Genomic DNA, 25,368 nt, shown 5'->3' with positions numbered 1-25,368 from the left:
ATCCCTTGGACCTTCAAATCAACGATGAAATACAGAAATTGCTTCGATATTGAATACAAAAGGCAAAATTTCGACTTATTTACTAGAGGCGTAACTCTTCTAATAGTTCGTGTTTTGAGCATTTCCTGGGAGAGAACTATCAGTTTCCGATGCTCCATTGCAGGTTTACTGTATCCCTTGGACCTTCAAATCAACGATGAAACACAGAAATTGCATCGATATTGAATACAAAAGGCAAAATGTCAACTTATTTACAAGAGGAGTAACTCTTCTAATAGTTCGTGTTTTAGCCTTTCCTGGGACAACAGTATTAGGTTCCGATGCACCATTGTAGGTTTACTGTATCCCTTGGACCTTCAAATCAACGATGAAATACAGAAATTGCATCGATATTGATTACAAAAGGTAAAATGTCGACTTATTTATAAGAGGAGTAACTCTTCTAATAGTTCGTGTTTTGAGCATTTCCTGGGAGAGCAGTATTAGTGTCCGATTTTCCATTGCAGGTTTACGGTATCCCTTGGACCTTCAAATCAACGATGAAACACAGAAATTGCATCGATATTGAATAGAAAAGGCAAAATGTCGACTTAGTAACAAGAGGAGTAACTCTTCTAATAGTTTGTGCTTTGAGCCCTTCCTGGGACAGCAGTATTAGATTCCGATGCACCATTGCAGGTTTACTGTATCCCACGGACCTTCAAATCAACGATGAAACTCAGAAATGGCATCGATATTGAATACAAAAAGCAAAATGTCGACTTATTTATAAGAGGAGTAATTCCTCTAATAGTTCGTGCTTTGAGCCTTTCCTGGGACAGCAGTATTAGATTCCGATGCACCATTGCAGGTTTACTGTATCCCATGGACCTTCAAATCAACGATGAAACTCAGAAATGGCATCGATATTGAATACAAAAGGCAAAATGTCGACTTATTTATAAGAGGAGTAACTCCTCTAATAGTTCGTGCTTTGAGACTTTCCTGGGACAGCAGTATTAGATTCCGATGAACCATTGCAGGTTTACTGTATCCCATGGACCTTCAAATCAACGATGAAACACAGAAATTGCATCGATATTGAATACAAAACGCAAAATGTCGACTTGTTTAAAAGAGGAGTAACTCTTCTAATAGTTCATTCTTTGAGTGTTTCCTGGGACAGTATTATTAGATTCCGATGCACCATTGCAAGTTTACTGTATCCCATGGACCTTAAAATCAACGATGAAACACAGAAATTGCATCGATATTGAATACAAAAGGCAAAATGTCGACTTATTTACAAGAGGAGTAACTCTTCTAATAGTTCGTGCTTTGAGCCTTTCCTGTGACAGTAGTGTTAGAGTCCGATGCACCATTGCAGGATTACTGTACAGCTTGTACCTTAAAATCATCGATGAAACAATCAAATTGCATCGATATTGAATACAAAAGGCAAAATGTCGACTTATTTATAGGAGGAGTAACTCTTCTAATAGTTCGTGCTTTGAGCCTTTCCTGGGACAGCAGTATTAGATTCCGATGCACCATTGCAGGTTTACTGTATCCCTTGGACTTTCAAATTAACGATGAAACGCAGAAATTGCTTCGATATTGAATACAAAAAGCAAAATGTCGACTTATTTACAAGAGGAGTAACTCTTCTATTAGATCGTGCTTTGAGCCTTTCCTGGGACAGCAGTATTAGATTCCGAAGCACCATTGCTGGTTTACTGTATCCCTTGGACCTTCAGATCAACTATGAAACACAGAAATTGCATCGATATTGAATACAAAAGGCAAAATGTTGACTTATTTACAAGAGGAGTAGCTCTTCTCATAGTTCGTGTTTGAGCCTTTCCTGTGACAGCAGTATTAGCTTCCGATGCACCATTGCAGGTTTACTGTATCCATTGGATCTTCAAATCAACGATGAAACACAGAAATTGCATTGATATTGAATACAAAATGCAAAATGTCGACTTGTTTACAAGAGGAGTAAGTCTTCTAAGAGTTCGCTCTTTGAGCCTTTCCTGGGACAGCAGTATTAGATTCCGATGCACCATTGCAAGTTTACTGTATCCCTTGGACCTTCAAATCAACGTTGATACACAGAAATTACATCGATATTGAATCCAAAAGTCAGAATGTCGAATTATTTACAAGAGGAGTAACTCTTCTAATAGTTCGTGCTTTGAGCCTTTCCTGGGACAGCAGTATTAGATTCCGATGCACCATTGCAGGTTTACTGTATCCCTTGGACCTTCAAATCAACGATGAAACACGGAAATTTCATCGATATTGAAACCAAAAGGCAAAATGTCGACTTATTTATAAGAGGAGTAGCTCTTCTAATAGTTCGTGTTTTAGCCTTTCCTGGGACTGCAGTATTAGATTCCGATGCACCATTGCAGTTTTACTGTATCCCTTGGACCTTCAAATCAACTATGAAGCACAGAAAATGCATCGATATTGAATACAAAAGGCAAAATGTCGAATTCTTTACAAGAGGAGTAACTCTTCTAATAGTTCGTGCTTTAAGCCTTTCCTGGGACAGCAGTATTAGATTCCGATGCACCATTGCAGTTTTACTGTATCCCTTGGACCCACAAATCAACGATGAAACACAGAAATTACATCGATATTGAATACAAAAGGCAAAATGTCGACTTATTTATAAGAGGAGTAGCTCTTCTAATAGTTCGTGCTTTTAAGCCTTACCTGGGACGGCAGTATTAGATTCCGATGTACCATTGCAGGTTTACTACATCCCTTGGACCTTCAAGTCAACGATGAAACACAGAAATTGCATCGATATGGAATTCAAAAGTCAAAATGTCGACTTATTTGTAAGTGGGGTAACTCTTCTAATAGTTCGTGCTTTGAGCCTTTCCTGGGACAGCAGTATTAGATTCCGATGCACCATTGCAGGTTTGCTGATTCCCTTGGACCTTCAAATCAACGATGAAACACAGAAATTGCATCGATATTGAATACAAAAGGCAAAATGTCGACTTATTTACAAGAGGAGTAACTCTTCTAATAGTTCGTGCTTTGAGCCTTTATGTTACAGCAGTATTAGATTACGATGCACCATTGCTGGTTTACTGTATCCCTTGGACCTTCAAATCAACGATATCGAATTCAAAAGGCAAAATGTCGACTTATTTATAAGAGGAGTAACTCTTCTAATAGTTCGTGCTTTGAGCCTATCCTGGGACAGCAGTATTAGATTCCGATGCACCATTGCCGGTTTACTGTATCCCTTGGACCTTCAAATCAACGATGAAATAAAGAAATTGCATCGATATTGAATACAAAAGGAAAAATGTCGACTTATTTACAAGAGGAGTAACTCTTCTAATAGTTCGTGCTTTAAGCCTTTCCTGGGACAGCAGTATTAGATTCCGATGCACCATTGCAGGTTTACTGTATCTCTTGGACCTTCAAATCAACGATGAAACACAGAAATTGCATCGATATTGAATACAAAAGGCAAAATGTCGACTTATTTACAAGAGGAGTAACTCTTCTAATAGTTCGTGCTTTGAGCCTTTCCTGTGACAGTAGTGTTAGAGTCCGATGCACCATTGCAGGATTACTGTATCCCTTGTACCTTAAAATCATCGATGAAACAATCATACTGCATCGATATTGAATACAAAAGGCAAATTGTCGACTTATTTATAGGAGGAGTAACTCTTCTAATAGTTCGTGCTTTGAGCCTTTCTTGGGACAGCAGTATTAGTTTCCGATGCACCATTACAGGTTTACTGTATCCCTTAGACCTTCAAATCAACGATGAAACGCAGAAATTGCTTCGATATTGAATACAAAAAGCAAAATGTCGACTTATTTACAAGAGGAGTAACTCTTCTAATAGTTCGTGCTTTGAGCCGTTCCTGGGACAGCCGTATTAGATTCCGATGCACCATTGCAGGTTTACTGTATCCCTTGGACCTTCAAATCAACGATGAAACACAGAAATTGCATCGATATTGAATACAAAAGGCAAAATGTCGACTTATTTACAAGAGGAGTAGCTCTTCTCATAGTTCGTGTTTGAGCCTTTCCTGGGACAGCAGTATTAGCTTCCGATGCACCATTGCAGGTTTACTGTATCCATTGGATCTTCAAATCAACGATGAAACACAGAAATTGCAGCGATATTGAATACAAAATGCAAAATGTCGACTTGTTTACAAGAGGAGTAAGTCTTCTAAGAGTTCGTTCTTTGAGCCTTTCCTGGGACAGCAGTATTAGATTCCGATGCACCATTGCAAGTTTACTGTATCCCTTGGACCTTCAAATCAACGTTGAAACACAGAAATTACATCGATATTGAATACAAAAAGCAAAATGTCGAATTATTTACAAGAGGAGTAACTCTTCTAATAGTTCGTGCTTTGAGCCTTTCCTGGGACAGCAGTATTAGATTCCGATGCACCATTGCAAGTTTACTGTATCCCCTGGACCTTCAAATCAACGATGAAACACAGAAATTTCATCGAAATTGAAACCAATAGGCAAAATGTCGACTTATTTATAAGAGGAGTAGCTCCTCTAATAGTTCGTGTTTGAGCCTTTCCTGGGACTGCAGTATTAGATTCCGTTGCACCATTGCAGTTTTACTGTATCCCTTGGACCTTAAAATCAACGATGAAGCACAGAAAATGCATCGATATTGAATACAAAAGGCAAAATGTCGACTTATTTACAAGAGGAGTAACTCTTCTAATAGTTTGTGCTTTGAGCCTTTCCTGGGACAGCAGTATTAGATTCCGATGCACCATTGCAGGTTTACTGTATCCCACGGACCTTCAAATCAACGATAAAACTCAGAAATGGCATCGATATTGAATACAAAAAGCAAAATGTCGACTTATTTATAAGAGGAGTAATTCCTCTAATAGTTCGTGCTTTGAGCCTTTCCTAGGACAGCAGTATTAGATTCCGATGCACCATTGCAGGTTTGCTGTATCCCATGGACCTTCAAATCAACGATGAAACACAGAAATTGCATCGATATTGAATACAAAACGCAAAATGTCGACTTGTTTACAAGAGGAGTAACTCTTCTAATAGTTCGTGCTTTGAGTCTTTCCTGGGACAGCAGTATTAGATTCCGATGCACCATTGCAAGTTTACTGTATCCCATGGACCTTAAAATCAACGATGAAACACAGAAATTGCATCGATATTGAATACAAAAGGCAAAATGTCGACTTATTTACAAGAGGAGTAACTCTTCTAATAGTTCGTGCTTTGAGCCTTTCCTGTGACAGTAGTGTTAGAGTCCGATGCACCATTGCAGGATTACTGTATCCCTTGTACCATAAAATCATCGATGGAACAATCAAACTGCATCGATATTGAATACAAAAGGCAAATTGTCGACTTATTTATAGGAAGAGTAACTCTTCTAATAGTTCGTGCTTTGAGCCTTTCCTGGGACAGCAGTATTAGATTCCGATGCACCATTACAGGTTTACTGTATCCCTTAGACCTTCAAATCAACGATGTAACGCAGAAATTGCTTCGATATTGAATACAAAAAGCAAAATGTCGACTTATTTACAAGAGGAGTAACTCTTCTAATAGTTCGTGCTTTGAGCCTTTCCTGGGACAGCAGTATTAGATTCCGATGCACCATTGTAGGTTTACTGTATCCCTTGGACCTTCAAATCAACGATGAAATACAGAAATTGCATCGATATTGATTACAAAACCTAAAATGTCGACTTATTTATAAGAGGAGTAACTCTTCTAATAGTTCGTGTTTTGAGCATTTCCTGGGAGAGCAGTATTAGTTTCCGATTTTCCATTGCAGGTTTACTGTATCCCTTGGACCTTCAAATCAACGATGAAACACAGAAATTGCATCGATATTGAATACAAAATGCAAAATGTCGACTTATTTACAAGAGGAGTAACTCTTCTAATAGTTTGTGCTTTGAACCTTTCCTGGGACAGCAGTATTAGATTCCGATGCACCATTCCAGGTTTACTGTATCCCACGGACCTTCAAATCAACGATGAAACTCAGAAATGGCATCGATATTGAATACAAAAAGCAAAATGTCGACTTATTTATAAGAGGAGTAATTCCTCCAATAGATCGTGCTTTGAGCCTTCCTGGGACAGCAGTATTAGATTCCGATGCACCATTGCAGGTTTACTGTATCCCATGGACCTTCAAATCAACGATGAAACACAGAAATTGCATCGATATTGAATACAAAACGCAAAATGTCGACTTGTTTACAAGAGGAGTAACTCTTCTAATAGTTCGTGCTTTGAGTCTTTCCTGGGACAGCAGTATTAGATTCCGATGCACCATTGCAAGTTTACTGTATCCCATGGACCTTAAAATCAACGATGAAACACAGAAATTGCATCGATATTGAATACAAAAGGCAAAATGTCGACTTATTTACAAGAGGAGTAACTCTTCTAATAGTTCGTGTTTTGAGCCTTTCCTGTGACAGTAGTGTTAGAGTCCGATGCACCATTGCAGGATTACAGTATCCCTTGTACCTTAAAATCATCGATGAAACAATCATACTGCATCGATATTGAATACAAAAGGCAAATTGTCGACTTATTTATAGGAGGAGTAACTCTTCTAATAGTTCGTGCTTTGAGCCTTTCCTGGGACAGCAGTATTAGATTCCGATGCACCATTACAGGTTTACTGTATCCCTTAGACCTTCAAATCAACGATGAAACGCAGAAATTGCTTCGATATTGAATACAAACAGCAAAATGTCGACTTATTTACAAGAGGAGTAACTCTTCTAATAGTTCGTGCTTTGAGCCGTTCCTGGGACAGCAGTATTAGATTCCGATGCACCATTGCAGGTTTACTGTATCCCTTGGACCTTCAAATCAACGATGAAACACAGAAATTGCATCGATATTGAATACAAAAGGCAAAATGTCGACTTATTTACAAGAGGAGTAGCTCTTCTCATAGTTCGTGTTTGAGCCTTTCCTGGGACAGCAGTATTAGCTTCCGATGCACCATTGCAGGTTTACTGTATCCATTGGATCTTCAAATCAACGATGAAACACAGAAATTGCATCGATATTGAATACAAAATGCAAAATGTCGACTTGTTTACAAGAGGAGTAAGTCTTCTAAGAGTTCGTTCTTTGAGCCTTTCCTGGGACAGCAGTATTAGATTCCGATGCACCATTGCAAGTTTACTGTATCCCTTGGACCTTCAAATCAACGTTGAAACACAGAAATTACATCGATATTGAATACAAAAAGCAAAATGTCGAATTATTTACAAGAGGAGTAACTCTTCTAATAGTTCGTGCTTTGAGCCTTTCCTGGGACAGCAGTATTAGATTCCGATGCACCATTGCAAGTTTACTGTCTCCCCTGGACCTTCAAATCAACGATGAAACACAGAAATTTCATCGAAATTGAAACCAATAGGCAAAATGTCGACTTATTTATAAGAGGAGTAGCTCCTCTAATAGTTCGTGTTTGAGCCTTTCCTGGGACTGCAGTATTAGATTCCGTTGCACCATTGCAGTTTTACTGTATCCCTTGGACCTTAAAATCAACTATGAAGCACAGAAAATGCATCGATATGGAATACAAAAGGCAAAATTTCGAATATTTACAAGAGGAGTAACTCTTCTAATAGTTCGTGCTTTAAGCCGTTCCTGGGACAGCAGTATTAGATACCGATGCACCATTGCAATTTTACTGTATCCCTTGGACCCACAAATCAACGATGAAACACAGAAATTACATCGATATTGAATTCAAAAGGCAAAATGTCGACTTATTTGTAAGAGGAGTAGCTCTTCTAATAGTTCGTGCTTTGAGCCGTACCTGGGACGGCAGTATTAGATTCCGATATACCATTGCAGGTTTACTATATCCCTTGGACCTTCAAGTCAACGATGAAACACAGAAATTTCATCGATATGGAATTCAAAAGTCAAAATGTCGACTTATTTGTAAGTGGAGTAACCCTTCTAATAGTTCGTGCTTTGAGCCTTTCCTGGGACAGCAGTATTAGATTCCGACGCACCATTGCAGGTTTGCTGAATCCCCTGGACTTTCAAATCAACGATGAAACACAGAAATTGCATCGATATTGAATACAAAAGGCAAAATGTCGACCTATTTACAAGAGGAGTAACTCTTCTAATAGTTCGTGCTTTGAGCCTTTATGTTACAGCAGTATTAGATTACGATGCACCATTGCTGGTTTACTGTATCCCTTGCACCTTCAAATCAACGATGAAACACAGAAATTCATCGATATTGAATACAAAAGGCAAAATGTCGACTTACTTATAAGAGGAGTGACTCTTCTAATAGTTCGTGCTTTGAGCCTATCCTGGGACAGCAGTATTAGATTCCGATGCACCATTGCAGGTTTACTGTATACCTTGGACCTTCAAATCAACGATGAAATAGAGAAATTGCATCGATATTGAATACAAAATGAAAAATGTCGACTTATTTACAAGAGGAGTAACTCTTCTAATAGTTCGTGCTTTGAGCCTTTCCTGGGACAGCAGTATTAGATTCCGATGCACCATTGCAGGTTTACTGTATCTCTTGGACCTTCAAATCAACGATGAAACACAGAAAATGCATCAATATTGAATACAAAAGGCAAAAGATCGACTTATTTGCAAGAGGAGAAACTCTTCTAAGAGTTCGTGTTTTGAGCCTTTCCTGGGATGGCAGTATTAGATTCCGATGTACCATTGCAGGTTTACTATATCCCTTGGACTTTCAAGTCAACGATGAAACACAGAAATTGCATCGATATTGAATACAAAATTCAAAATGTCGACTTATTTATAAGTGGAGTAACTCTTCTAATAGTTCGCGCTTTGAGCCTTTCCTGGGACAGCAGTATTAGATTCCGATGCACCATTGCAGGTTTACTGTATCCCTTGGACCTTTAAATAGACACAGAAATTGCATCGATATTGAATACAAACTGCAAAATGTCGACTTATTTACAAGAGGAGTAACGCTTCCAATACTCCGTGTTTTGAGCCTTTCCTGGGACAGCAGTATTAGATTCCGATGCACCGTTGCAGGTTTACTGTATCCCTTGGACCTTCAAATCAACGATGAAATACAGAAATTGCTTCGATATTGAAAACAAAAGGCAAAATTTCGACTTATTTACTAGAGGCGTAACTCTTCTAATAGTTCGTGTTTGAGCATTTCCTGGGAGAGCAGTATTAGTTTCCGATTTTCCATTGCAGGTTTACTGTATCCCTTGGACCTTCAAATCAACGACGAAACACAGAAATTGCATCGATATTGAATACAAAAGGCAAAATGTCGACTTATTTACAAGAGGAGTAACTCTTCTAATAGTTTGTGCTTTGAGCCTTTCCTGGGACAGCAGTATTAGATTCCGATGCACCATTGCAGGTTTACTGTATCCCACGGACCTTCAAATCAACGATGAAACTCAGAAATGGCATCGATATTGAATACAAAAAGCAAAATGTCGACTTATTTATAAGAGGAGTAATTCCTCTAATAGTTCGTGCTTTGAGCCTTTCCTGGGACAGCAGTATTAGATTCCGATGCACCATTGGAGGTTTGCTGTATCCCATGGACCTTCAAATCAACGATGAAACACAGAAATTGCATCGATATTGAATACAAAACGCAAAATGTCGACTTGTTTACAAGAGGAGTAACTCTTCTAATAGTTCGTGCTTTGAGTCTTTCCTGGGTCAGCAGTATTAGATTCCGATGCACCATTGCAAGTTTACTGTATCCCATGGACCTTAAAATCAACGATGAAACACAGAAATTGCATCGATATTGAATACAAAAGGCAAAATGTCGACTTATTTACAAGAGGAGTAACTCTTCTAATAGTTCGTGCTTTGAGCCTTTCCTTTGACAGTAGTGTTAGAGTCCGATGCACCATTGCAGGATTACTGTATCCCTTGTACCATAAAATCATCGATGGAACAATCAAACTGCATCGATATTGAATACAAAAGGCAAATTGTCGACTTATTTATAGGAAGAGTAACTCTTCTAATAGTTCGTGCTTTGAGCCTTTCCTGGGACAGCAGTATTAGATTCCGATGCACCATTACAGGTTTACTGTATCCCTTAGACCTTCAAATCAACGATGAAACGCAGAAATTGCTTCGATATTGAATACAAAAAGCAAAATGTCGACTTATTTACAAGAGGAGTAGCTCTTCTAATAGTTCGTGCTTTGAGCCTTTCCTGGGACAGCAGTATTAGATTCCGATGCACCATTGTAGGTTTACTGTATCCCTTGGACCTTCAAATCAACGATGAAATACAGAAATTGCATCGATATTGATTACAAAAGCTAAAATGTCGACTTATTTATAAGAGGAGTAACTCTTCTAATAGTTCGTGTTTTGAGCATTTCCTGGGAGAGCAGTATTAGTTTCCGATTTTCCATTGCAGGTTTACTGTATCCCTTGGACCTTCAAATCAACGATGAAACACAGAAATTGCATCGATATTGAATACAAAATGCAAAATGTCGACTTATTTACAAGAGGAGTAACTCTTCTAATAGTTTGTGCTTTGAGCCTTTCCTGGGACAGCAGTATTAGATACCGATGCACCATTGCAGGTTTACTGTATCCCACGGACCTTCAAATCAACGATGAAACTCAGAAATGGCATCGATATTGAATACAAAAAGCAAAATGTCGACTTATTTATAAGAGGAGTAATTCCTCTAATAGATCGTGCTTTGAGCCTTTCCTGGGACAGCAGTATTAGATTCCGATGCACCATTGCAGGTTTACTGTATCCCATGGACCTTCAAATCAACGATGAAACACAGAAATTGCATCGATATTGAATACAAAACGCAAAATGTCGACTTGTTTACAAGAGGAGTAACTCTTCTAATAGTTCGTGCTTTGAGTCTTTCCTGGGACAGCAGTATTAGATTCCGATGCACCATTGCAAGTTTACTGTATCCCATGGACCTTAAAATCAACGATGAAACACAGAAATTGCATCGATATTGAATACAAAAGGCAAAATGTCGACTTATTTACAAGAGGAGTAACTCTTCTAATAGTTCGTGCTTTGAGCCTTTCCTGTGACAGTAGTGTTAGAGTCCGATGCACCATTGCAGGATTACTGTATCCCTTGTACCTTAAAATCATCGATGAAACAATCATACTGCATCGATATTGAATACAAAAGGCAAATTGTCGACTTATTTATAGGAGGAGTAACTCTTCTAATAGTTCGTGCTTTGAGCCTTTCCTGGGACAGCAGTATTAGATTCCGATGCACCATTACAGGTTTACTGTATCCCTTAGACCTTCAAATCAACGATGAAACGCAGAAATTGCTTCGATATTGAATACAAAAAGCAAAATGTCGACTTATTTACAAGAGGAGTAACTCTTCTAATAGTTCGTGCTTTGAGCCGTTCCTGGGACAGCAATATTAGATTCCGATGCACCATTGCAGGTTTACTGTATCCCTTGGACCTTCAAATCAACGATGAAACACAGAAATTGCATCGATATTGAATACAAAAGGCAAAATGTCGACTTATTTACAAGAGGAGTAGCTCTTCTCATAGTTCGTGTTTGGGCCTTTCCTGGGACAGCAGTATTAGCTTCCGATGCACCATTGCAGGTTTACTGTATCCATTGGATCTTCAAATCAACGATGAAACACAGAAATTGCATCGATATTGAATACAAAATGCAAAATGTCGACTTGTTTACAAGAGGAGTAAGTCTTCTAAGAGTTCGTTCTTTGAGCCTTTCCTGGGACAGCAGTATTAGATTCCGATGCACCATTGCAAGTTTACTGTATCCCTTGGACCTTCAAATCAACGTTGAAACACAGAAATTACATCGATATTGAATACAAAAAGCAAAATGTCGAATTATTTACAAGAGGAGTAACTCTTCTAATAGTTCGTGCTTTGAGCCTTTCCTGGGACAGCAGTATTAGATTCCGATGCACCATTGCAAGTTTACTGTATCCCCTGGACCTTCAAATCAACGATGAAACACAGAAATTTCATCGAAATTGAAACCAATAGGCAAAATGTCGACTTATTTATAAGAGGAGTAGCTCCTCTAATAGTTCGTGTTTGAGCCTTTCCTGGGACTGCAGTATTAGATTCCGTTGCACCATTGCAGTTTTACTGTATCCCTTGGACCTTAAAATCAACTATGAAGCACAGAAAATGCATCGATATGGAATACAAAAGGCAAAATTTCGAATATTTACAAGAGGAGTAACTCTTCTAATAGTTCGTGCTTTAAGCCTTTCCTGGGACAGCAGTATTAGATACCGATGCACCATTGCAATTTTACTGTATCCCTTGGACCCACAAATCAACGATGAAACACAGAAATTACATCGATATTGAATTCAAAAGGCAAAATGTCGACTTATTTATAAGAGGAGTAGCTCTTCTAATAGTTCGTGCTTTGAGCCGTACCTGGGACGGCAGTATTAGATTCCGATATACCATTGCAGGTTTACTATATCCCTTGGACCTTCAAGTCAACGATGAAACACAGAAATTTCATCGATATGGAATTCAAATGTCAAAATGTCGACTTATTTGTAAGTGGAGTAACCCTTCTAATAGTTCGTGCTTTGAGCCTTTCCTGGGACAGCAGTATTAGATTCCGACGCACCATTGCAGGTTTGCTGAATCCCTTGGACTTTCAAATCAACGATGAAACACAAAAATTGCATCGATATTGAATACAAAAGGCAAAATGTCGACCTATTTACAAGAGGAGTAACTCTTCTAATAGTTCATGCTTTGAGCCTTTATGTTACAGCAGTATTAGATTACGATGCACCATTGCTGGTTTACTGTATCCCTTGCACCTTCAAATCAACGATGAAACACAGAAATTCATCGATATTGAATACAAAAGGCAAAATGTCGACTTACTTATAAGAGGAGTGACTCTTCTAATAGTTCGTGCTTTGAGCCTATCCTGGGACAGCAGTATTAGATTCCGATGCACCATTGCAGGTTTACTGTGTACCTTGGACCTTCAAATCAACGATGAAATAGAGAAATTGCATCGATATTGAATACAAAAGGAAAAATGTCGACTTATTTATAGGAAGAGTAACTCTTCTAATAGTTCGTGCTTTGAGCCTTTCCTGGGACAGCAGTATTAGATTCCGATGCACCATTACAGGTTTACTGTATCCCTTAGACCTTCAAATCAACGATGAAACGCAGAAATTGCTTCGATATTGAATACAAAAAGCAAAATGTCGACTTATTTACAAGAGGAGTAGCTCTTCTAATAGTTCGTGCTTTGAGCCTTTCCTGGGACAGCAGTATTAGATTCCGATGCACCATTGTAGGTTTACTGTATCCCTTGGACCTTCAAATCAACGATGAAATACAGAAATTGCATCGATATTGATTACAAAAGCTAAAATGTCGACTTATTTATAAGAGGAGTAACTCTTCTAATAGTTCGTGTTTTGAGCATTTCCTGGGAGAGCAGTATTAGTTTCCGATTATCCATTGCAGGTTTACTGTATCCCTTGGACCTTCAAATCAACGATGAAACACAGAAATTGCATCGATATTGAATACAAAATGCAAAATGTCGACTTATTTACAAGAGGAGTAACTCTTCTAATAGTTTGTGCTTTGAGCCTTTCCTGGGACAGCAGTATTAGATACCGATGCACCATTGCAGGTTTACTGTATCCCACGGACCTTCAAATCAACGATGAAACTCAGAAATGGCATCGATATTGAATACAAAAAGCAAAATGTCGACTTATTTATAAGAGGAGTAATTCCTCTAATAGATCGTGCTTTGAGCCTTTCCTGGGACAGCAGTATTAGATTCCGATGCACCATTGCAGGTTTACTGTATCCCATGGACCTTCAAATCAACGATGAAACACAGAAATTGCATCGATATTGAATACAAAACGCAAAATGTCGACTTGTTTACAAGAGGAGTAACTCTTCTAATAGTTCGTGCTTTGAGTCTTTCCTGGGACAGCAGTATTAGATTCCGATGCACCATTGCAAGTTTACTGTATCCCATGGACCTTAAAATCAACGATGAAACACAGAAATTGCATCGATATTGAATACAAAAGGCAAAATGTCGACTTATTTACAAGAGGAGTAACTCTTCTAATAGTTCGTGCTTTGAGCCTTTCCTGTGACAGTAGTGTTAGAGTCCGATGCACCATTGCAGGATTACTGTATCCCTTGTACCTTAAAATCATCGATGAAACAATCATACTGCATCGATATTGAATACAAAAGGCAAATTGTCGACTTATTTATAGGAGGAGTAACTCTTCTAATAGTTCGTGCTTTGAGCCTTTCCTGGGACAGCAGTATTAGATTCCGATGCACCATTACAGGTTTACTGTATCCCTTAGACCTTCAAATCAACGATGAAACGCAGAAATTGCTTCGATATTGAATACAAAAAGCAAAATGTCGACTTATTTACAAGAGGAGTAACTCTTCTAATAGTTCGTGCTTTGAGCCGTTCCTGGGACAGCAATATTAGATTCCGATGCACCATTGCAGGTTTACTGTATCCCTTGGACCTTCAAATCAACGATGAAACACAGAAATTGCATCGATATTGAATACAAAAGGCAAAATGTCGACTTATTTACAAGAGGAGTAGCTCTTCTCATAGTTCGTGTTTGGGCCTTTCCTGGGACAGCAGTATTAGCTTCCGATGCACCATTGCAGGTTTACTGTATCCATTGGATCTTCAAATCAACGATGAAACACAGAAATTGCATCGATATTGAATACAAAATGCAAAATGTCGACTTGTTTACAAGAGGAGTAAGTCTTCTAAGAGTTCGTTCTTTGAGCCTTTCCTGGGACAGCAGTATTAGATTCCGATGCACCATTGCAAGTTTACTGTATCCCTTGGACCTTCAAATCAACGTTGAAACACAGAAATTACATCGATATTGAATACAAAAAGCAAAATGTCGAATTATTTACAAGAGGAGTAACTCTTCTAATAGTTCGTGCTTTGAGCCTTTCCTGGGACAGCAGTATTAGATTCCGATGCACCATTGCAAGTTTACTGTATCCCCTGGACCTTCAAATCAACGATGAAACACAGAAATTTCATCGAAATTGAAACCAATAGGCAAAATGTCGACTTATTTATAAGAGGAGTAGCTCCTCTAATAGTTCGTGTTTGAGCCTTTCCTGGGACTGCAGTATTAGATTCCGTTGCACCATTGCAGTTTTACTGTACCCTTGGACCTTAAAATCAACGATGAAGCACAGAAAATGCATCGATATTGAATACAAAAGGCAAAATGTCGACTTATTTACAAGAGGAGTAACTCTTCTAATAGTTTGTGCTTTGAGCCTTTCCTGGGACAGCAGTATTAGATTCCGATGCACCATTGCAGGTTTACTGTATCCCACGGACCTTCAAATCAACGATAAAACTCAGAAATGGCATCGATATTGAATACAAAAAGCAAAATGTCGACTTATTTATAAGAGGAGTAATTCCTCTAATAGTTCGTGCTTTGAGCCTTTCCTAGGACAGCAGTATTAGATTCCGATGCACCATTGCAGGTTTGCTGTATCCCATGGACCTTCAAATCAACGATGAAACACAGAAATTGCATCGATATTGAATACAAAACGCAAAATGTCGACTTGTTTACAAGAGGAGTAACTCTTCTAATAGTTCGTGCTTTGAGTCTTTCCTGGGACAGCAGTATTAGATTCCGATGCACCATTGCAAGTTTACTGTATCCCATGGACCTTAAAATCAACGATGAAACACAGAAATTGCATCGATATTGAATACAAAAGGCAAAATGTCGACTTATTTACAAGAGGAGTAACTCTTCTAATAGTTCGTGCTTTGAGCCTTTCCTGTGACAGTAGTGTTAGAGTCCGATGCACCATTGCAGGATTACTGTATCCCTTGTACCATAAAATCATCGATGGAACAATCAAACTGCATCGATATTGAATACAAAAGGCAAATTGTCGACTTATTTATAGGAAGAGTAACTCTTCTAATAGTTCGTGCTTTGAGCCTTTCCTGGGACAGCAGTATTAGATTCCGATGCACCATTACAGGTTTACTGTATCCCTTAGACCTTCAAATCAACGATGTAACGCAGAAATTGCTTCGATATTGAATACAAAAAGCAAAATGTCGACTTATTTACAAGAGGAGTAACTCTTCTAATAGTTCGTGCTTTGAGCCTTTCCTGGGACAGCAGTATTAGATTCCGATGCACCATTGTAGGTTTACTGTATCCCTTGGACCTTCAAATCAACGATGAAATACAGAAATTGCATCGATATTGATTACAAAAGCTAAAATGTCGACTTATTTATAAGAGGAGTAACTCTTCTAATAGTTCGTGTTTTGAGCATTTCCTGGGAGAGCAGTATTAGTTTCCGATTTTCCATTGCAGGTTTACTGTATCCCTTGGACCTTCAAATCAACGATGAAACACAGAAATTGCATCGATATTGAATACAAAATGCAAAATGTCGACTTATTTACAAGAGGAGTAACTCTTCTAATAGTTTGTGCTTTGAACCTTTCCTGGGACAGCAGTATTAGATTCCGATGCACCATTCCAGGTTTACTGTATCCCACGGACCTTCAAATCAACGATGAAACTCAGAAATGGCATCGATATTGAATACAAAAAGCAAAATGTCGACTTATTTATAAGAGGAGTAATTCCTCCAATAGATCGTGCTTTGAGCCTTTCCTGGGACAGCAGTATTAGATTCCGATGCACCATTGCAGGTTTACTGTATCCCATGGACCTTCAAATCAACGATGAAACACAGAAATTGCATCGATATTGAATACAAAACGCAAAATGTCGACTTGTTTACAAGAGGAGTAACTCTTCTAATAGTTCGTGCTTTGAGTCTTTCCTGGGACAGCAGTATTAGATTCCGATGCACCATTGCAAGTTTACTGTATCCCATGGACCTTAAAATCAACGATGAAACACAGAAATTGCATCGATATTGAATACAAAAGGCAAAATGTCGACTTATTTACAAGAGGAGTAACTCTTCTAATAGTTCGTGTTTTGAGCCTTTCCTGTGACAGTAGTGTTAGAGTCCGATGCACCATTGCAGGATTACTGTATCCCTTGTACCTTAAAATCATCGATGAAACAATCATACTGCATCGATATTGAATACAAAAGGCAAATTGTCGACTTATTTATAGGAGGAGTAACTCTACTAATAGTTCGTGCTTTGAGCCTTTCCTGGGACAGCAGTATTAGATTCCGATGCACCATTACAGGTTTACTGTATCCCTTAGACCTTCAAATCAACGATGAAACGCAGAAATTGCTTCGATATTGAATACAAACAGCAAAATGTCGACTTATTTACAAGAGGAGTAACTCTTCTAATAGTTCGTGCTTTGAGCCGTTCCTGGGACAGCAGTATTAGATTCCGATGCACCATTGCAGGTTTACTGTATCCCTTGGACCTTCAAATCAACGATGAAACACAGAAATTGCATCGATATTGAATACAAAAGGCAAAATGTCGACTTATTTACAAGAGGAGTAGCTCTTCTCATAGTTCGTGTTTGAGCCTTTCCTGGGACAGCAGTATTAGCTTCCGATGCACCATTGCAGGTTTACTGTATCCATTGGATCTTCAAATCAACGATGAAACACAGAAATTGCATCGATATTGAATACAAAATGCAAAATGTCGACTTGTTTACAAGAGGAGTAAGTCTTCTAAGAGTTCGTTCTTTGAGCCATTCCTGGGACAGCAGTATTAGATTCCGATGCACCATTGCAAGTTTACTGTATCCCTTGGACCTTCAAATCAACGTTGAAACACAGAAATTACATCGATATTGAATACAAAAAGCAAAATGTCGAATTATTTACAAGAGGAGTAACTCTTCTAATAGTTCGTGCTTTGAGCCTTTCCTGGGACAGCAGTATTAGATTCCGATGCACCATTGCAAGTTTACTGTCTCCCCTGGACCTTCAAATCAACGATGAAACACAGAAATTTCATCGAAATTGAAACCAATAGGCAAAATGTCGACTTATTTATAAGAGGAGTAGCTCCTCTAATAGTTCGTGTTTGAGCCTTTCCTGGGACTGCAGTATTAGATTCCGTTGCACCATTGCAGTTTTACTGTATCCCTTGGACCTTAAAATCAACTATGAAGCACAGAAAATGCATCGATATGGAATACAAAAGGCAAAATTTCGAATATTTACAAGAGGAGTAACTCTTCTAATAGTTCGTGCTTTAAGCCGTTCCTGGGACAGCAGTATTAGATACCGATGCACCATTGCAATTTTACTGTATCCCTTGGACCCACAAATCAACGATGAAACACAGAAATTACATCGATATTGAATTCAAAAGGCAAAATGTCGACTTATTTGTAAGAGGAGTAGCTCTTCTAATAGTTCGTGCTTTGAGCCGTACCTGGGACGGCAGTATTAGATTCCGATATACCATTGCAGGTTTACTATATCCCTTGGACCTTCAAGTCAACGATGAAACACAGAAATTTCATCGATATGGAATTCAAAAGTCAAAATGTCGACTTATTTGTAAGTGGAGTAACCCTTCTAATAGTTCGTGCTTTGAGCCTTTCCTGGGACAGCAGTATTAGATTCCGACGCACCATTGCAGGTTTGCTGAATCCCCTGGACTTTCAAATCAACGATGAAACACAGAAATTGCATCGATATTGAATACAAAAGGCAAAATGTCGACCTATTTACAAGAGGAGTAACTCTTCTAATAGTTCGTGCTTTGAGCCTTTATGTTACAGCAGTATTAGATTACGATGCACCATTGCTGGTTTACTGTATCCCTTGCACCTTCAAATCAACGATGAAACACAGAAATTCATCGATATTGAATACAAAAGGCAAAATGTCGACTTACTTATAAGAGGAGTGACTCTTCTAATAGTTCGTGCTTTGAGCCTATCCTGGGACAGCAGTATTAGATTCCGATGCACCATTGCAGGTTTACTGTATACCTTGGACCTTCAAATCAACGATGAAATAGAGAAATTGCATCGATATTGAATACAAAATGAAAAATGTCGACTTATTTACAAGAGGAGTAACTCTTCTAATAGTTCGTGCTTTGAGCCTTTCCTGGGACAGCAGTATTAGATTCCGATGCACCATTGCAGGTTTACTGTATCTCTTGGACCTTCAAATCAACGATGAAACACAGAAAATGCATCAATATTGAATACAAAAGGCAAAAGATCGACTTATTTGCAAGAGGAGAAACTCTTCTAAGAGTTCGTGTTTTGAGCCTTTCCTGGGATGGCAGTATTAGATTCCGATGTACCATTGCAGGTTTACTATATCCCTTGGACTTTCAAGTCAACGATGAAACACAGAAATTGCATCGATATTGAATACAAAATTCAAAATGTCGACTTATTTATAAGTGGAGTAACTCTTCTAATAGTTCGCGCTTTGAGCCTTTCCTGGGACAGCAGTATTAGATTCCGATGCACCATTGCAGGTTTACTGTATCCCTTGGACCTTTAAATAGACACAGAAATTGCATCGATATTGAATACAAACTGCAAAATGTCGACTTATTTACAAGAGGAGTAACGCTTCCAATACTCCGTGTTTTGAGCCTTTCCTGGGACAGCAGTATTAGATTCCGATGCACCGTTGCAGGTTTACTGTATCCCTTGGACCTTCAAATCAACGATGAAATACAGAAATTGCTTCGATATTGAAAACAAAAGGCAAAATTTCGACTTATTTACTAGAGGCGTAACTCTTCTAATAGTTCGTGTTTGAGCATTTCCTGGGAGAGCAGTATTAGTTTCCGATTTTCCATTGCAGGTTTACTGTATCCCTTGGACCTTCAAATCAACGACGAAACACAGAAATTGCATCGATATTGAATACAAAAGGCAAAATGTCGACTTATTTACAAGAGGAGTAACTCTTCTAATAGTTTGTGCTTTGAGCCTTTCCTGGGACAGCAGTATTAGATTCCGATGCACCATTGCAGGTTTACTGTATCCCACGGACCTTCAAATCAACGATGAAACTCAGAAATGGCATCGATATTGAATACAAAAAGCAAAATGTCGACTTATTTATAAGAGGAGTAATTCCTCTAATAGTTCGTGCTTTGAGCCTTTCCTGGGACAGCAGTATTAGATTCCGATGCACCATTGGAGGTTTGCTGTATCCCATGGACCTTCAAATCAACGATGAAACACAGAAATTGCATCGATATTGAATACAAAACGCAAAATGTCGACTTGTTTACAAGAGGAGTAACTCTTCTAATAGTTCGTGCTTTGAGTCTTTCCTGGGTCAGCAGTATTAGATTCCGATGCACCATTGCAAGTTTACTGTATCCCATGGACCTTAAAATCAACGATGAAACACAGAAATTGCATCGATATTGAATACAAAAGGCAAAATGTCGACTTATTTACAAGAGGAGTAACTCTTCTAATAGTTCGTGCTTTGAGCCTTTCCTTTGACAGTAGTGTTAGAGTCCGATGCACCATTGCAGGATTACTGTATCCCTTGTACCATAAAATCATCGATGGAACAATCAAACTGCATCGATATTGAATACAAAAGGCAAATTGTCGACTTATTTATAGGAAGAGTAACTCTTCTAATAGTTCGTGCTTTGAGCCTTTCCTGGGACAGCAGTATTAGATTCCGATGCACCATTACAGGTTTACTGTATCCCTTAGACCTTCAAATCAACGATGAAACGCAGAAATTGCTTCGATATTGAATACAAAAAGCAAAATGTCGACTTATTTACAAGAGGAGTAGCTCTTCTAATAGTTCGTGCTTTGAGCCTTTCCTGGGACAGCAGTATTAGATTCCGATGCACCATTGTAGGTTTACTGTATCCCTTGGACCTTCAAATCAACGATGAAATACAGAAATTGCATCGATATTGATTACAAAAGCTAAAATGTCGACTTATTTATAAGAGGAGTAACTCTTCTAATAGTTCGTGTTTTGAGCATTTCCTGGGAGAGCAGTATTAGTTTCCGATTTTCCATTGCAGGTTTACTGTATCCCTTGGACCTTCAAATCAACGATGAAACACAGAAATTGCATCGATATTGAATACAAAATGCAAAATGTCGACTTATTTACAAGAGGAGTAACTCTTCTAATAGTTTGTGCTTTGAGCCTTTCCTGGGACAGCAGTATTAGATACCGATGCACCATTGCAGGTTTACTGTATCCCACGGACCTTCAAATCAACGATGAAACTCAGAAATGGCATCGATATTGAATACAAAAAGCAAAATGTCGACTTATTTATAAGAGGAGTAATTCCTCTAATAGATCGTGCTTTGAGCCTTTCCTGGGACAGCAGTATTAGATTCCGATGCACCATTGCAGGTTTACTGTATCCCATGGACCTTCAAATCAACGATGAAACACAGAAATTGCATCGATATTGAATACAAAACGCAAAATGTCGACTTGTTTACAAGAGGAGTAACTCTTCTAATAGTTCGTGCTTTGAGTCTTTCCTGGGACAGCAGTATTAGATTCCGATGCACCATTGCAAGTTTACTGTATCCCATGGACCTTAAAATCAACGATGAAACACAGAAATTGCATCGATATTGAATACAAAAGGCAAAATGTCGACTTATTTACAAGAGGAGTAACTCTTCTAATAGTTCGTGCTTTGAGCCTTTCCTGTGACAGTAGTGTTAGAGTCCGATGCACCATTGCAGGATTACTGTATCCCTTGTACCTTAAAATCATCGATGAAACAATCATACTGCATCGATATTGAATACAAAAGGCAAATTGTCGACTTATTTATAGGAGGAGTAACTCTTCTAATAGTTCGTGCTTTGAGCCTTTCCTGGGACAGCAGTATTAGATTCCGATGCACCATTACAGGTTTACTGTATCCCTTAGACCTTCAAATCAACGATGAAACGCAGAAATTGCTTCGATATTGAATACAAAAAGCAAAATGTCGACTTATTTACAAGAGGAGTAACTCTTCTAATAGTTCGTGCTTTGAGCCGTTCCTGGGACAGCAATATTAGATTCCGATGCACCATTGCAGGTTTACTGTATCCCTTGGACCTTCAAATCAACGATGAAACACAGAAATTGCATCGATATTGAATACAAAAGGCAAAATGTCGACTTATTTACAAGAGGAGTAGCTCTTCTCATAGTTCGTGTTTGGGCCTTTCCTGGGACAGCAGTATTAGCTTCCGATGCACCATTGCAGGTTTACTGTATCCATTGGATCTTCAAATCAACGATGAAACACAGAAATTGCATCGATATTGAATACAAAATGCAAAATGTCGACTTGTTTACAAGAGGAGTAAGTCTTCTAAGAGTTCGTTCTTTGAGCCTTTCCTGGGACAGCAGTATTAGATTCCGATGCACCATTGCAAGTTTACTGTATCCCTTGGACCTTCAAATCAACGTTGAAACACAGAAATTACATCGATATTGAATACAAAAAGCAAAATGTCGAATTATTTACAAGAGGAGTAACTCTTCTAATAGTTCGTGCTTTGAGCCTTTCCTGGGACAGCAGTATTAGATTCCGATGCACCATTGCAAGTTTACTGTATCCCCTGGACCTTCAAATCAACGATGAAACACAGAAATTTCATCGAAATTGAAACCAATAGGCAAAATGTCGACTTATTTATAAGAGGAGTAGCTCCTCTAATAGTTCGTGTTTGAGCCTTTCCTGGGACTGCAGTATTAGATTCCGTTGCACCATTGCAGTTTTACTGTATCCCTTGGACCTTAAAATCAACTATGAAGCACAGAAAATGCATCGATATGGAATACAAAAGGCAAAATTTCGAATATTTACAAGAGGAGTAACTCTTCTAATAGTTCGTGCTTTAAGCCTTTCCTGGGACAGCAGTATTAGATACCGATGCACCATTGCAATTTTACTGTATCCCTTGGACCCACAAATCAACGATGAAACACAGAAATTACATCGATATTGAATTCAAAAGGCAAAATGTCGACTTATTTATAAGAGGAGTAGCTCTTCTAATAGTTCGTGCTTTGAGCCGTACCTGGGACGGCAGTATTAGATTCCGATATACCATTGCAGGTTTACTATATCCCTTGGACCTTCAAGTCAACGATGAAACACAGAAATTTCATCGATATGGAATTCAAATGTCAAAATGTCGACTTATTTGTAAGTGGAGTAACCCTTCTAATAGTTCGTGCTTTGAGCCTTTCCTGGGACAGCAGTATTAGATTCCGACGCACCATTGCAGGTTTGCTGAATCCCTTGGACTTTCAAATCAACGATGAAACACAAAAATTGCATCGATATTGAATACAAAAGGCAAAATGTCGACCTATTTACAAGAGGAGTAACTCTTCTAATAGTTCATGCTTTGAGCCTTTATGTTACAGCAGTATTAGATTACGATGCACCATTGCTGGTTTACTGTATCCCTTGCACCTTCAAATCAACGATGAAACACAGAAATTCATCGATATTGAATACAAAAGGCAAAATGTCGACTTACTTATAAGAGGAGTGACTCTTCTAATAGTTCGTGCTTTGAGCCTATCCTGGGACAGCAGTATTAGATTCCGATGCACCATTGCAGGTTTACTGTATACCTTGGACCTTCAAATCAACGATGAAATAGAGAAATTGCATCGATATTGAATACAAAAGGAAAAATGTCGACTTATTTACAAGAGGAGTAACTCTTCTAATAGTTCGTGCTTTGAGCCTTTCCTGGGACAGCAGTATTAGATTCCGATGCACCATTGCAGGTTTACTGTATCCCACGGACCTTCAAATCAACGATGAAACTCAGAAATGGCATCGATATTGAATACAAAAAGCAAAATGTCGACTTATTTATAAGAGGAGTAATTCCTCTAATAGATCGTGCTTTGAGCCTTTCCTGGGACAGCAGTATTAGATTCCGATGCACCATTGCAGGTTTACTGTATCCCATGGACCGTCAAATCAACGATGAAACACAGAAATTGCATCGATATTGAATACAAAACGCAAAATGTCGACTTGTTTACAAGAGGAGTAACTCTTCTAATAGTTCGTGCTTTGAGTCTTTCCTGGGACAGCAGTATTAGATTCCGATGCACCATTGCAGGTTTACTGTTTCCCTTGGACCTTTAAATCAACGATGAAACACAGAAATTGCATCGATATTAAATACAAAATGGAAAATGTCGACTTATTTACAAGAGGAGTAACTCTTCTAATAGTTCGTGCTTTGAGCCTTTCCTGGGACAGCAGTATTAGATTCCGATGCACCATTGCAGGTTTACTGTATCCCTTGGACCTTCAAATCAACGATGAAACACAGAAATTGCATCCATATTGAATACAAAAGGCAAAATGTCGACTTATTTACAAGAGGAGTAAATCTTGTAATAGGTCGTGTTTTGAGTTTTTCCTGGGACAGCAGTATTAGATTCCGATGCACCATTGCAGGTTTACTGTATCCCTTGGACCTTCAAATCAACGACGAAACACTGAAATTGCATCGATATTGAATACAAAAGGCAAAATGTCGACTTATTTACAAGAGGAATAACTCTTCTAATAGTTCGTGATTTGAGCCTTTCCTGGGACAGCAGTATTAGATTCCGATGCGCCATTGCAGGTTTACTGTATCCCTTGGACCTTCAAATCAACAATGAAATAGAGAAATTGCATCGATATTGAATACAAAAGGCAAAATATCGACTTATTTATAAGAGGAGTAACTCTTCTAATAGGTCGTGTTTTGAGCCTTTCCTGGGACAGCAGTATTAGATTCCGATGCACCATTGCAGGTTTACTGTATCTCTTGGACCTTCAAATCAACGACGAAACACTGAAATTGAATCGATATTGAATACAATAGGCAAAATGTCGACTTATTTACAAGAGGAGTAACTTTTCTAATAGTGCGTGCTTTGAGCCTTTCCTGGGACAGCAGTATTAGATTCCGATGCACCATTGCAGGTTTACTGTATCTCTTGGACCTTCAAATCAACGATGAAATACAGAAATTGCATCGATATTGAATACAAAAATCAAATGTCGACTTATTTATAAGAGGAGTAACTCTTCGAATAGTTCGTGCTTTGAGCCTTTCCTGGGATAGCAGTATTAGATTCCGATGCACCATTGCAGGTTTACTGTATCCCTTGGACCTTCAAATCAACGATGAAACACAGAAATTGCATCGATATTCAATACAAAAGGCAAAATGTCGATTTATTTACAAGAGGAGTAACTCATCTAATAGTTCGTGATTTGAGCCTGTCCTGGGACAGCAGTATTAGCTTCCGATGCA

Source organism: Schistocerca cancellata, chromosome 2 (assembly GCF_023864275.1).
Source record: "Schistocerca cancellata isolate TAMUIC-IGC-003103 chromosome 2, iqSchCanc2.1, whole genome shotgun sequence".
Lineage (NCBI taxonomy): Eukaryota > Metazoa > Arthropoda > Insecta > Orthoptera > Acrididae > Schistocerca > Schistocerca cancellata.
Note: the sequence above shows the minus strand (reverse complement) of the source record.